The sequence below is a fragment of the Pinus tabuliformis genome, chromosome 1_2, assembly GCF_031772625.1.
Source record: "Pinus tabuliformis cultivar Carrire ecotype Pingquan chromosome 1_2, CPIR1, whole genome shotgun sequence".
Lineage (NCBI taxonomy): Eukaryota > Viridiplantae > Streptophyta > Pinopsida > Pinales > Pinaceae > Pinus > Pinus tabuliformis.
Window position 1 is genome coordinate 136,905,962 of NC_142298.1, and position 12,053 is coordinate 136,918,014.

Below are 12,053 nucleotides of genomic sequence, written 5' to 3' on the forward strand. Positions count from 1 at the left end.
CAAATGTGAATGCCTTTGTAATGGGCCTTACCCTCCTTATATAGGAAGTGAGGGGGGACAATCATCACTGTAGGTCATCTGTGAACTGACCTAAAGGTGGATGGAATTATTACTTTCGGATAGTGCTAGGGCAACGTCCGCACAAAGATTCCAGTCCGATGGATGGAATAGTTGCTTTTGGGTAATGCCAAAGTGACATCTGATTGTAGATTCCTGTCCGAAAAAGTAAATCTTACGGAAGATAACAAAGTGGATGCTTTTCGCAAAAGCCCACGGGAAAATATAGAACGCAGATTCCTGTCTGGAAAAGTAAATCTTACGGAAGATAACAAAGTGGATGCTTTTAGTAAAATCCCACGGGAAAATATAGACCGTAAATTATTTACACTGGGAATGCTTTGGTACAGCAAAGCTCACAAGAAATATGGTAGCAATTAAGCCCTTGTGACTGGTACTCATTATTACATCAGAAAATAGCAAGATCAGGGAATCTGTCCCTTTTATACTGCATTGTGTCCCAGGCTTTTGTGTAGATCCTGTGGACAATCATTGGCTTCCCTAGTATAATCTGATACTGGACTTTGGTTAATACAAGCCATTCCATGTGTTCTCTCATATATTCTTCAAGGGAATTATTATATGGAGATGACTTGTATTCTGACCATTCACCTTCAGTCATTTGTTTAACAGTGTTATAAATACGGTGATTACAGTATGTACTACATTGCTCAATACATGGTCTACAAAGATTTTTGCAATATTTTTCATGTTCTACAGGATCCATGGCAGTTCTGTTTATTCCATAGTCAGTCCACCAGTCTCTAAACCATTTGCATTGCTGATATCCTTGAAAATAACCAATGGCACTGAATCTGAGTCTGGTATAGTAGGTTTCGACCTTGTCGTCGAGGTTGATAAATTCCCATCAGAGATGCTTGTAGTCTGCAAAGTTGTACACTATATCTGGAAATATGATCCTGGGATCATTTCTTGGCCATCTGGAAGCTGGTTGAGTTCTAACATGGCCTAGCTCATTCCAGAGATCTCTTGTCCTATATATGCAGACATACCTTTCATACATTCCTGTGCTGCGTCCACCATGGCACCAGATAGTGGCAATGTCGTGAAAATTTTGTTCCAAAGCCTGTCGTGCAAGATCACCATCCCGTCTTGCTTTATCATATATCATATCATGAATCCACTTTCCTCCTTTAGGGTAAACTTTTCTTTCTGGAACAAAGTGTTGGAGGTCGGTATGTGGCTGTAGGTTGGCATCTAGCACCTTTGTACTTCGGAGCTGCCACGTGGGTTTCTAGTTTCTTTTATAGGTCTCCCAGTCTTGGTCATCAGGGACGGTTCTCAAGACTTCTTGTTTCTGGTGCTGGTCCCACTCTGTGATAATCATCATGACATGATCTTTTGATTCAATGTATTCTCTGCTTAAAAAATCAGGCAGATTATTGTCTTTTCCTTTGATGTGCTCTACCTGAAAATCAAAGTTTGCAAATAAAGCCTGCCATCTAGCAAACTTGGCTTCTCTAGCCTTCTTGATGTCTTTTGTTAACACCTTCTGCAGAGCAGATGCATCAGTTCTCAGAAGAAAAGGTTTATTAATGAGATAAACTTCAAACTTACTGATACAGTTCCATGTTGCCTTGACCTCTTTCTCGATCGTGGAGTAGTTTAGTTCAGCTGGATTCCATACTCCAGAGGCGAATTGAACAACTTGTTCTTATTTTACAACCTTTTGCTTTAAGACTCCACCCCATCCAATATTACTTGCGTCTCATTCAACAATTTTGTAGGCAAGATCATCAGCAACGTATAGAATAGGCAAAGATTTTACCTTTGCTTTAATGTTCTGGACTGCTCTGGTATGGACTTCTGTCCATTCTAGAGGTTTCTTCTTTAGCCGTTTGTTCAATATCCTTCTGTCATTGGCACAGTCCTGGTAAAAGTTGCTGACGTAGTTTAGGCAGCCTAAGAACCTTTGCAGCTGGTTCTTTTCTATAATGACATCTGGAAACTTATCTGCAAATTCTAAAGCATGTTTCTGCAGAGTTATCTACCTATTGCAGATTGTATGACCCAAAAATTTGATAGTGGTTTGAAATACCTCTATCTTCTTTTTACTAAGCACCAAGCCATTTTGCTTAACGAAATCCTTAAATTTACATGTTTAAAATGTTCCTGGATGTTCTTGGAAAATATTAATACATCATCAATATATACAATCAGCCAATCAAAATATGGCTTAAAAATACCATCCATTACCTTTTGAAATTTTGATGGAGCATTCTTGAGTCCAAAAGGCATAACGTTCCATTCATAATGTCCTGCTGGTATGCTGAAGGTAGTTTTAAACTTATCTTTCTCAGCAATGGCCACTTGCCAAAATCCCGCTTTCAGGTCAAATTTGGAAAAAATCTTGGCACCTGCTATCCTTCTAATTAAGTCTCCTTTGTGTGGGATCGGATAGGTGTCATCAGCTAGGACTGAATTGAGAGGCTTATAATTGATAACTAGTCTCGAGATGCCTCTGATTTGTTCAGCTCTTTTGTTTACATAGAACCCATAACAGTTCCAGGGACTGTCAGATTCTCTTATTAGTCTTCTACTAAGGAGTTGCTGAATTTCTTTCTGGAAAAGATCTCTGTATTCTTTGCTCATTGGAATGGCTCTACTCTTACAAGGCTTACCAACATATCCTTCCTTGTAAGGGAGCTCGACTGTGTGCTGCTTCCTATGCCAGAATGCATTAGGTTCTTCTGAGCAGCAATCTTCTTCTAATTGTTTCTTCAATTCTCCAATTCTGGTCTTGATTTGGGGCGATTTAAGCTATTCTTCGATCTTCAAAGTAGATTTCAGATATTTTAGATCTGACAATCTGGCTTCGGCCCTATCCAGATTTTGCACAGTATGTACCATTGTATAAATTCTAGGATTGGAGATATATGGAAGTTCAATTTTCTTTCTTGTCCCTTTTGAAGTGGGGATAGAAATAAAATATCCAGCTATGCCTCCTTTGAGTCTGAGTGACCCATGAGGTTCTACTGCTGCAAGAAAGATATTACCAAGTATGCAATCTACTGGAATGTCAGCTACTGCAAACTTCAAATAAACACAGTGGCTATCAAAGCAAACAAATGCTTTGGGTACTTCATATCTAAGCTTTTTATTACCCAATCCCACCACTTCTCTTTCTGCAGTCACCCAATATTTTGTTGGGATATTTTTCATATTTAAAATGTTAATATCTGCTCCAAAATCAATAAGAGCAACCATTTCAAACATTTTCCCTTTTATACAGATATTTACCAGAACATGATGTTGTTGATAGGAGATAGTAAGTAACCTCATATCCCTGAACCCAAAATTTGGATCCTTCATTCCTTGAACAATTTGAACTTCTTGATTACTGCTATGAGAAGCAGTATGCCATGGCTGATCATTATCTTCTTCTTTTGTCATCTGTTTCCCTTTCTGTATTTCTGTCATTTGAGCTTTTAATGCAGAAATTTCAGTCTTAAGGATATGAATTTCTCGACTGACTTCTCCTAAAGTAAGGGACCTTACTCTATCAGGCTTCTGCTGATGCCTCTGAAATGATTTTGTATTTTTCTCATATGATGCATCAACAAAAAGAGATTTCTTACCTGAGTTGTTTGAATCTTTTGCTTTTAGCTGATCCATAAAAGCTTCCGTCAGCCGATTTTTGATCTCTCCATCCTCCATGGCATGAATTTGTGACAAAATCTTCAGTTCTTCTTCTTCTATCGTGGCCATAAGGACTTTTTCTTTCAGGGGCTAGGCTTTTCTCCTTCTTCTTCACTTGAGTCGCTGAAATATTCAAAATCAAAAATATACTGAACATGGCAAGCACATTCTTCAGAATCAGAACATAAACAGTCTAAAGAATTTGAATCTGAACATTGCCCCATATGAGCATGAAGTTCTTCTGCAGATGAAGAACTGAAAGAATCATAGGAAGACTCTTCTATTTGGTGTTGTTGAGCTATTCTCTGATGGTGACATTCAGGCAGTGTTCTGTGCTGTGAGCATGAGAACCACATTTCATGCACACAATTTGTCTTCTTCCTTCTTCCTTTACTTGTTTGTTTCTTTGGGAAAAGATTTGGGACTTCTTTCCCTTGTTTAGTTTTGATGCTTCACCCACTAGACATCGGGAGGAAGTGTGTCCAGTTTTCCCACACAGCCAACAAGTAATTTATTCCATCTATCTTGCTTATGAGTATGCAGATGGATATCAGTGGGATTGTAATAATGCGTTTTGGGAACATATTTATAATACCCTCTTTTTGTTCCAGAGGCTTGTCCTCACCTCGGCTTTGAATATCTGCCTTTGGACTTTGGATAATTTCTTTGGTTTTTGTAGAAAGTTTCTTTAAACTCTCTTTTGGCTCTTTTCTTAGCCTTCCTTTTCTTTGCTAAAGGATCATCCAATGTTAATCCATATCTACTGCATATGGATTTTCTATCAGGTAGTCTGGAAAGCTTTTCCAGTGACTTATTTACCTTTGAGCTAGTGCATAGACTGACCAGTGTCTTTGTAATGAGAGAATAGATCTCTCCCCATGTATATGACTCAAAGGGTAATTGAAAGACTTCCTGCATTCTTATATAATCAACAAATTTAGATGGCAGAGCTGCAAGATATACCTGTTTCCATAACAGGTTCTTTGAGTCTTTGACTTCATATATCCTCTGCATCCAATCCCTGTGGAAGTCATCATATTGAGACATTTTTTGGCACTTTAAATTCATCAGAATGACTTCATTTTTATCAGCGATCTCTGTTTCACTTCCACACCAATGTTCCAAGATCATTGATGTAAGTGCCCCTATCATGTTGTTGATAACTGTGCCATCAGGATTATGTATCACATCTCCTTTCTCATCTTTTAGCACTTCTGCTTCCATTGTTTCTATGAGCTTTGGAGATGATTCTGTCTCCCACCACCTGAGGAGTGTCCCTGTAAAACACTGAATAATTGTCCTACAAGCATCAATTTCATATTTCCCTCGCAGACACATGAGCTTATATTCTGTATACATGATATCAATCATCTGCCTTATTTGGCCTATACTCATGTTATCTATATTCCACTCTCTGTGGGAATCAGGGAAAAAGGTGTGTGCTTCAGGAAGTTTTCCTTTGCCTTCTATGTCAGGTGCAGGATATTTGTTGAACCTATGTTCAAGAGGTTCATATATGGGAAAGATCTGGTCTGTCTGTTCTTTCCCTTTTTCTGCTTCTTCATCCTTAAACAAGGATGCAATTGTGATTTTATTTGTAGCCTCAGTATTTGATGAAGACATGGCTACTTCTTTAGGAAATAATGCAGGAAACCTGTCTATAGATTTCACAGGGTCCTGTATTCTTATGCTTCTTTTTACAAGAAAGGAGTTTGGAACTGGTTTCTCAATTTTAGACAGACTTATCTTTTCAACTTTGCCAGTTAAACCAGATATAATTTGTTTAGTTGTGTCTAAATGACCAACTAACTTTTCTTCTACTCCTTCTATTTTGTTCAATGACTCTCTGGCATAAGAACGAATCATGCTAGTTTCAAACTGTACATTGTTCAAACATTTATTTACATCATTTAATGATACTTGGACAGTATCAATTTGTTCCCTGACTTCTATTGATTTTGCAACATTCATTTCCAAGCCTTTTACTGCAGTATTTGTCCAGTTAAGCTGTTCACTAGCTTTCTGAATCCTTCCATCAATGCCCAAGGCATTGTCATCTTTCTGGACTAAAGGGATGGCTTTGGCTGCATTTGTGTTTTCTCCTATGACAAATCCTTTGTAAGGAGGAAAGGTCGTAGCGGTTTCAATTTTTGATCCATCAAGTGCAGTCCAAGCATGCTTGCTTGCTGAGGTGCTGGTTGAACCGGTAAAGACATTCAAGGGAGCAATATTATCTTTCCATGAATAAAAAGATATCCAAGTGTTATTCATCTCCATATAATGCTTCCAATCGTCAGCAAACTGTTTCTTCTCTGCAGGTGTATAGTTCTAATCGAACTCATCTGCTTGAGGATTAGTGTACAGATCCTAATTTAGCATGCCTTTCATCCATTGGGCACTAATCTCGGATTTCAAGCATCCATCCATAAGTGAGAAGAACTTATGCATTTCCATTACTGCGGGCTTTTTACAGTCAGAAGGAACAGGGTGAAATCTGCAATCTAGAATCAAGCCATTTGCCTGCTCAAGGTATCACAAACCATATATGGGTTTGGCTGGTCTCATTAAATACATCATCTTTGTTAGCCTTATATCTTCTCCTTCGAGAGTGGTAAGTTCATGCATCATGAGCACATGATCCGGATCTGATTCATGTGGGAAAGGAATATCTGTGCATTTGGGATTTGGGCATGAATTTACAGATGTAGTAGGAGGAGCGATTCCAGTTCTGGGGTTATGATTTGAATGGAGGTTAGACTCAACCAGAGTAAGCAGATTAACAAATTCTTGACAATCTGGGCATTTGACTTCTAAAGAAGAATAATTTACAAGCTAGGCTAATTCATACAAAGAATTATGTTTACAAAAAGATGAAGAGGAACAAGCTATATCTACAGTGGAAGGATCTCTGTAATACTTGGATTGTTTACAGGCTAACTCTATTCTTCTCCGGTCAATGGTAGATCTTCTGGGAAATGAGATAACTGTAGAAGACTGATTTTCTGTAATATCAGCGGAGGTAATAGCTTTAGGAATAAGAGGCTTAGGATTATTCACAACCCAATGTTCTGGAAATGTCAAGTCTTCCCATCTGATGGTATGGTGCTCAATTTTTTTATTTTTGGCATCAATGAGTACAACTGTACTTGACTTTGAGTCTCTGCTGGGTGTATGGTGGATGGCTGGCCAAAGGGTATTGGTGTGACGGAAACAACCCTTGGTCTGGATGGCGATATTATTTCTCTTCTTCTTCATGTCGAAACCAGTTGTTTGAATCTACAATTGCAGAATCTGATCTATGGTCTCGTCAAAGGTATACACAGAGAAATTAGGGTAACAGTCAAAGTAGACTGGGCCATCTGATAGAGGAGCAAAAATCCCGCCTATTAGGGAATCTGTATACTTGTTGTGCATCATATCCCTGACAGTAGCAAGCACATAAGTATTTAGGCCTTTGTGGGTTAAGGCATTGATCCCTACTCGGATACATCCTAAGTGCAAATAATTTGTCTTTAACCTCTTTGCCTCTGCCTATAATTCTTTGGGTTTTAACAGAGATATAGTCTGTATATTATTTGAATTCTCCTGGATCTAGCTTACAGACTCTTTAATGCTTATTCTAGTGGCTGCTATTAAATGAAAAGCAGAAAGGTCACTATACACTTCTGAGGGAGCTATTTGGGGTAGTTCCCATCGGGCTGATGGCTGGGATTCTTCATAAGAAAGTTCAATATAATTTAAAACTCTTCTGGAGCTACTAGCAAACATGTCCCTTAATGGGTTTTCCTCAGCCTGTGAATCTCTCTCTTCAAGTTCTCGAAAGGAAATAGACTTTCTGAAAGATTCCATTCTTAAATGAATACTTTTGGTTTTGAATACCAACCTTAAGAACCAGAAATTACTGGCTCTGATACCAATTTCAGGGCACATGCCATTCTGGCGTGGAGGCACATACCAACATCAGTACTCACATTTCTTGTGCATAAAACATGCTGTCGAACATGCGTCTCACAGTTTCCCTGCAGTGTGACCTCTGCGGCGAAACTAAATAGAAGCGCGGTATAGGGTTAATTACATGTGGGCCGCCCAAATAATTTTATTAATCTAAATTCTTAAAACATTTAAATTAAATTTATATCTTTTAATTATTTAAAATATTTTTAAAATATTTAAATTTAATTACATAATTCTTAAAACATTTAAATTAAATTTATATCTTTTAATTATTTAAAATGTTTTCAAAATATTTAAATTTAATTACATAATTCTTAAAACATTTAAATTAAATTTATATCTTCTCATTATTTAAAATATTTAAATTCAATTATAATTATTAAAAAATAATAATATTTAAATTTAATTATAATGATATTTGTAATATTTATTATTTAGCTATTAATTAATTTAAAAATTTGTTTATAACTTATAGAATGATAAGTGAATGGATGTATGGTTAAGGTATTCGTTTAATGATAAGTGAATAGATGTATGATTAAGATACTTGTTAATGATCATTAACTTTAAATTTTATAAGTGTTCCAGGTATTTGATTTCCAATTAAAAATTATAGTGGTAGTTGTTTGATTGCCAAGTTTCTGTAAAAAAAAAAATTTTAAATAATTAAAAATTTATTAAATGATGTTCAATGAAGTTTAAGTTTGCATTATTTGGATTTTTAGGTCATAATTATGGGGAGTTTTTGATATAATGTTTTTGTATTGATCCATAATGAATTCAACAAAGTCTTTCGGTAGAAATCACATTTCCAATTAAAAATTATAGTGGTAGTTGTTTGATTGCCAAGTTTCTGTAAAAAAAAAATTAAAATAATTAAAAATTTATTAAATGATGTTCAATGAAGTTTAAGTTTGCATTATTTGGATTTTTAGGTCATAATTATGGGGAGTTTTTGATATAATGTTTTTGTATTGATCCATAATGAATTCAACAAAGTCTTTCGGTAGAAATCACATGAAGAATTTTTTGGCGGAAGGTTTTCGAACCAACAAGTGTGGTTCATTATCAAGACCAGATGAAGAGACAGACCATAACAAAGGGTTAAATAGAGAGCAATGTAGAGACATAATTTCAAGTAACGACTATATTTGAACAAGAATGTTTAAATTATAATATTAATTTATTAATATATTAAAAACAAATATTATTAAATAACAGCTATATTAAGTAACAATATAATATTAATTGACATATTAGAGCGATGAAGTGTTTGTTAACATGTTTATGATTAGAAAGATCAGTTTATAGTTTAAAAAACCTTGAAACAAAACATTGAAACTATAAAAAACATCTAAAACATTTAAATTATCAAAATCACTCAAAAATTTCATTTAATTTAAACTATGCCAATCTTTAACATAAATAAATTTTAAATATATTCTATTTTAAATTTAAATCAAATTTTAATATACTTATATATACACATATCACAAAAACTTTTAAAATAACACCGTATCCATTTGACTTTTAAAATAACACCATATCCATTTAATATATCTATATATAGATACCAATTTTATTTTTTCACTTTTCATTGTTCAATATCATTTATGATAAATATAAATTTCCCATTTTAAATGATACGTGAGATGGCCATTTTAGAGTTTCAAGTAAGGCAAGTTTTCAGAAAAAATTAATCCGTTTTCAAAATAATATTATTGAAAACGATTTAATGTTATATATTATTTAAATGATGTGTGAGACCATAAAGTTACGTTGTGAGATCATAAAGTTAGGGCCATTTTAGAGTTTCAAGTAAGGCAGGTTTTCAATTTCTTTTAATCTGTTTTTAAAATAATATTATTGAAAATGATTTAAAGTTATATATTATTAGTCTCTGTTGTGTGGCATGGAATTATAGTCATTAGATTTTTTGATAAAGAATTAGTTAGTGTATAATTAATCTTAATTTTTTAAGCTTATTATATTCTTGTCGTGTATTTTGTATAGATTAATCGATTTTGCCGTTTTATTTGGCCTCTTCCCAAGGTGGGGAGGTCCCATAGGTTATGCTCATCGTTTTAGTTCTTACTTTGAAGTGCTAAACTAATGCCAACATTAATTTAAATCATTAGATGTTATGCGAATAAGGGAAGCTATGCAAAGTAACCTAGGTAAGCGGGTGTCCAAACTGAAGTCATTTATAGTCGCCGAAGTTGCCGCATGTGAATACAGGTTACTGCGGTATCTACCGTGGCGTCTATGGAAGTGCATGCCATGATCTCCTTAGCCCTATGCTATAGTGCCATACGTGCCCTCTGCTATAGTGCCATACGTGCCACAATCTCCTTAGCTCTCTGCTAGATTGTCATACATGCCACAATCTCCTCAGTTGCTTAGATTGGCCACATGTTCTTGTCTTCAATTTTTGTCATGTCTTCAATTTCCGTTTCAATTTCTGTTTTACCTGCCTAGTTGCCTCGTCTTACCTGCCTAGGTACCTGGTTGTTGTTGACGCTTTATGCTTCTCTCATACCAGAACTACAGCTAGCCGAGAACGAGTCAAAGTGAAGCTAGCCAAGAGCGAGTCAAGCCACTTGAGAGCGAGTCTAGCGAAGCTTCTAAAGTAACAAGCTTTGCACCTGGATAGTTACATTCAACATCAAGAATTTTGGTATTGTGAAACTCCTCACAACACCTCTGCGAAGGCATTGCATGTATTGCGAAGGCGTTGCAGGTATTTTTGCAAAGCGAGTTGCAATGAAGTCTCTCAGGGCTCACAGTGTGTCAGATTCCCTCACCTGCACATGCATAATTTTAGTGGAATGGTTAGTTCCCCCACTGCTTATACTCATATTCTTTCTCCAGTAAAACAAAGCAATACTTATCTCTGAAACTAACGGACTCCAATGTCAGCTAAAGTGATTTAGCTGAATCAATATCCAGCACCAGTCTTACAAAAAGTAAACCCCTTCGAGCTCAGGGTAGTGCCATCTCTAGCCAGGACATGTTCTACACTACCTTTTTTAAGGCTTCTATAAATTGATCAAATTTTCTAGGATTTCAACAAGGAAGATCAATAGGGAAGATCTTGTTACTGGGTTAGGACGTTCTCATTAGGAAGGATTTCAGATGAAGCTGTAGAGTTCTGGACCAGTGGGCTGTGAGAATGGTCTATTTGCATTTCTACACACAAAATAATGGAGTCCATATTTGCAGATATGTAATATATAAACACAAATAAATTTATCTTTACTTACCCCGAAATCCTTGCCTTTTAGAGCCCTTTGATTTCATTTCCAGAAAAAGATGACCAATCCTATGAAGTATGATGCAGTCCCTAAAATTTCATTTCCAGAAAAAGATGACCACTCCTGTGAAGTATGAATGCAGTCCCTAAAATTAGTCAACCAGAAAAGTTCTTGGTTCTTTTTTTCTTGGTGAGGTTAGTTGCTGGAGGTGTTTCTTCTGGGGTTTGAAATGACTCATCCTCCATCCCTGGTTAAGGTGTATCCAAAAATCCAAAATAATCAGATTTATCTGATGCCCTTGTGCTAGTGACCCTTTCGCAAAAACCTTTTCCCCCTTCTTATACTATGTTTTTGTTGTTGTCTACTCCTTTGGCTTAGCTGGTTTTTTTCTTTCTGACAACTTAATGCCATGTAATCAATTCGACTCTCAACCACTCGTATTTTTTTATATATATATATGGATTTCTAGAAGTAAGGTACTAGATGGCCATGGAAACCACATAGAGTAAGGTAATCGAGATGGCACAGAAACATTTCAAAAACCACACATTGCACTTGGGGCATAAAGGAGGTTTAGCTATTTGACCGGATGAGTCGAGAATCTCATAGCAAAGTGACCTGCTCAAGGGTTTACTATTGTTGTTGTTATCAACTATCATGGCGAATTGTAACCCTAATGAACTCGCTTTGCCAGGTTGCTTCCTTCAACTTATACAAAACTTCAATTGAAATTCAAAGCTCCTAACTTAGAATACTTGTAATTCTTCTACTAATAATGATTAGGAGAGTCGGGAATGGATTAAAGCAAGAAATGGCAGCAACAATCCTCAAAATGAGAAGGAATTTATTGTCGGTTATCGTCTACATGTAAAGAAAATCAAAGAGCATAATTCTGGAAGTATTTTAATCGTGGACATGAAGTATAGAACCTATTCAAGAAAGGAGAAGCTCAACTATTTAGGGACCGTCGTTCTGCCTTCCCTACGAAGATAATGCATTCCTTACTCGTGGCATCTTCACAACCTTCGAACAAAGAATTGATGATGGCGTATATATACCAGATCAAATGTAACTGTAGGTGCAAGACTCATTGCCCCCCTGCATGGGCATTTGAATGCATATTGATTA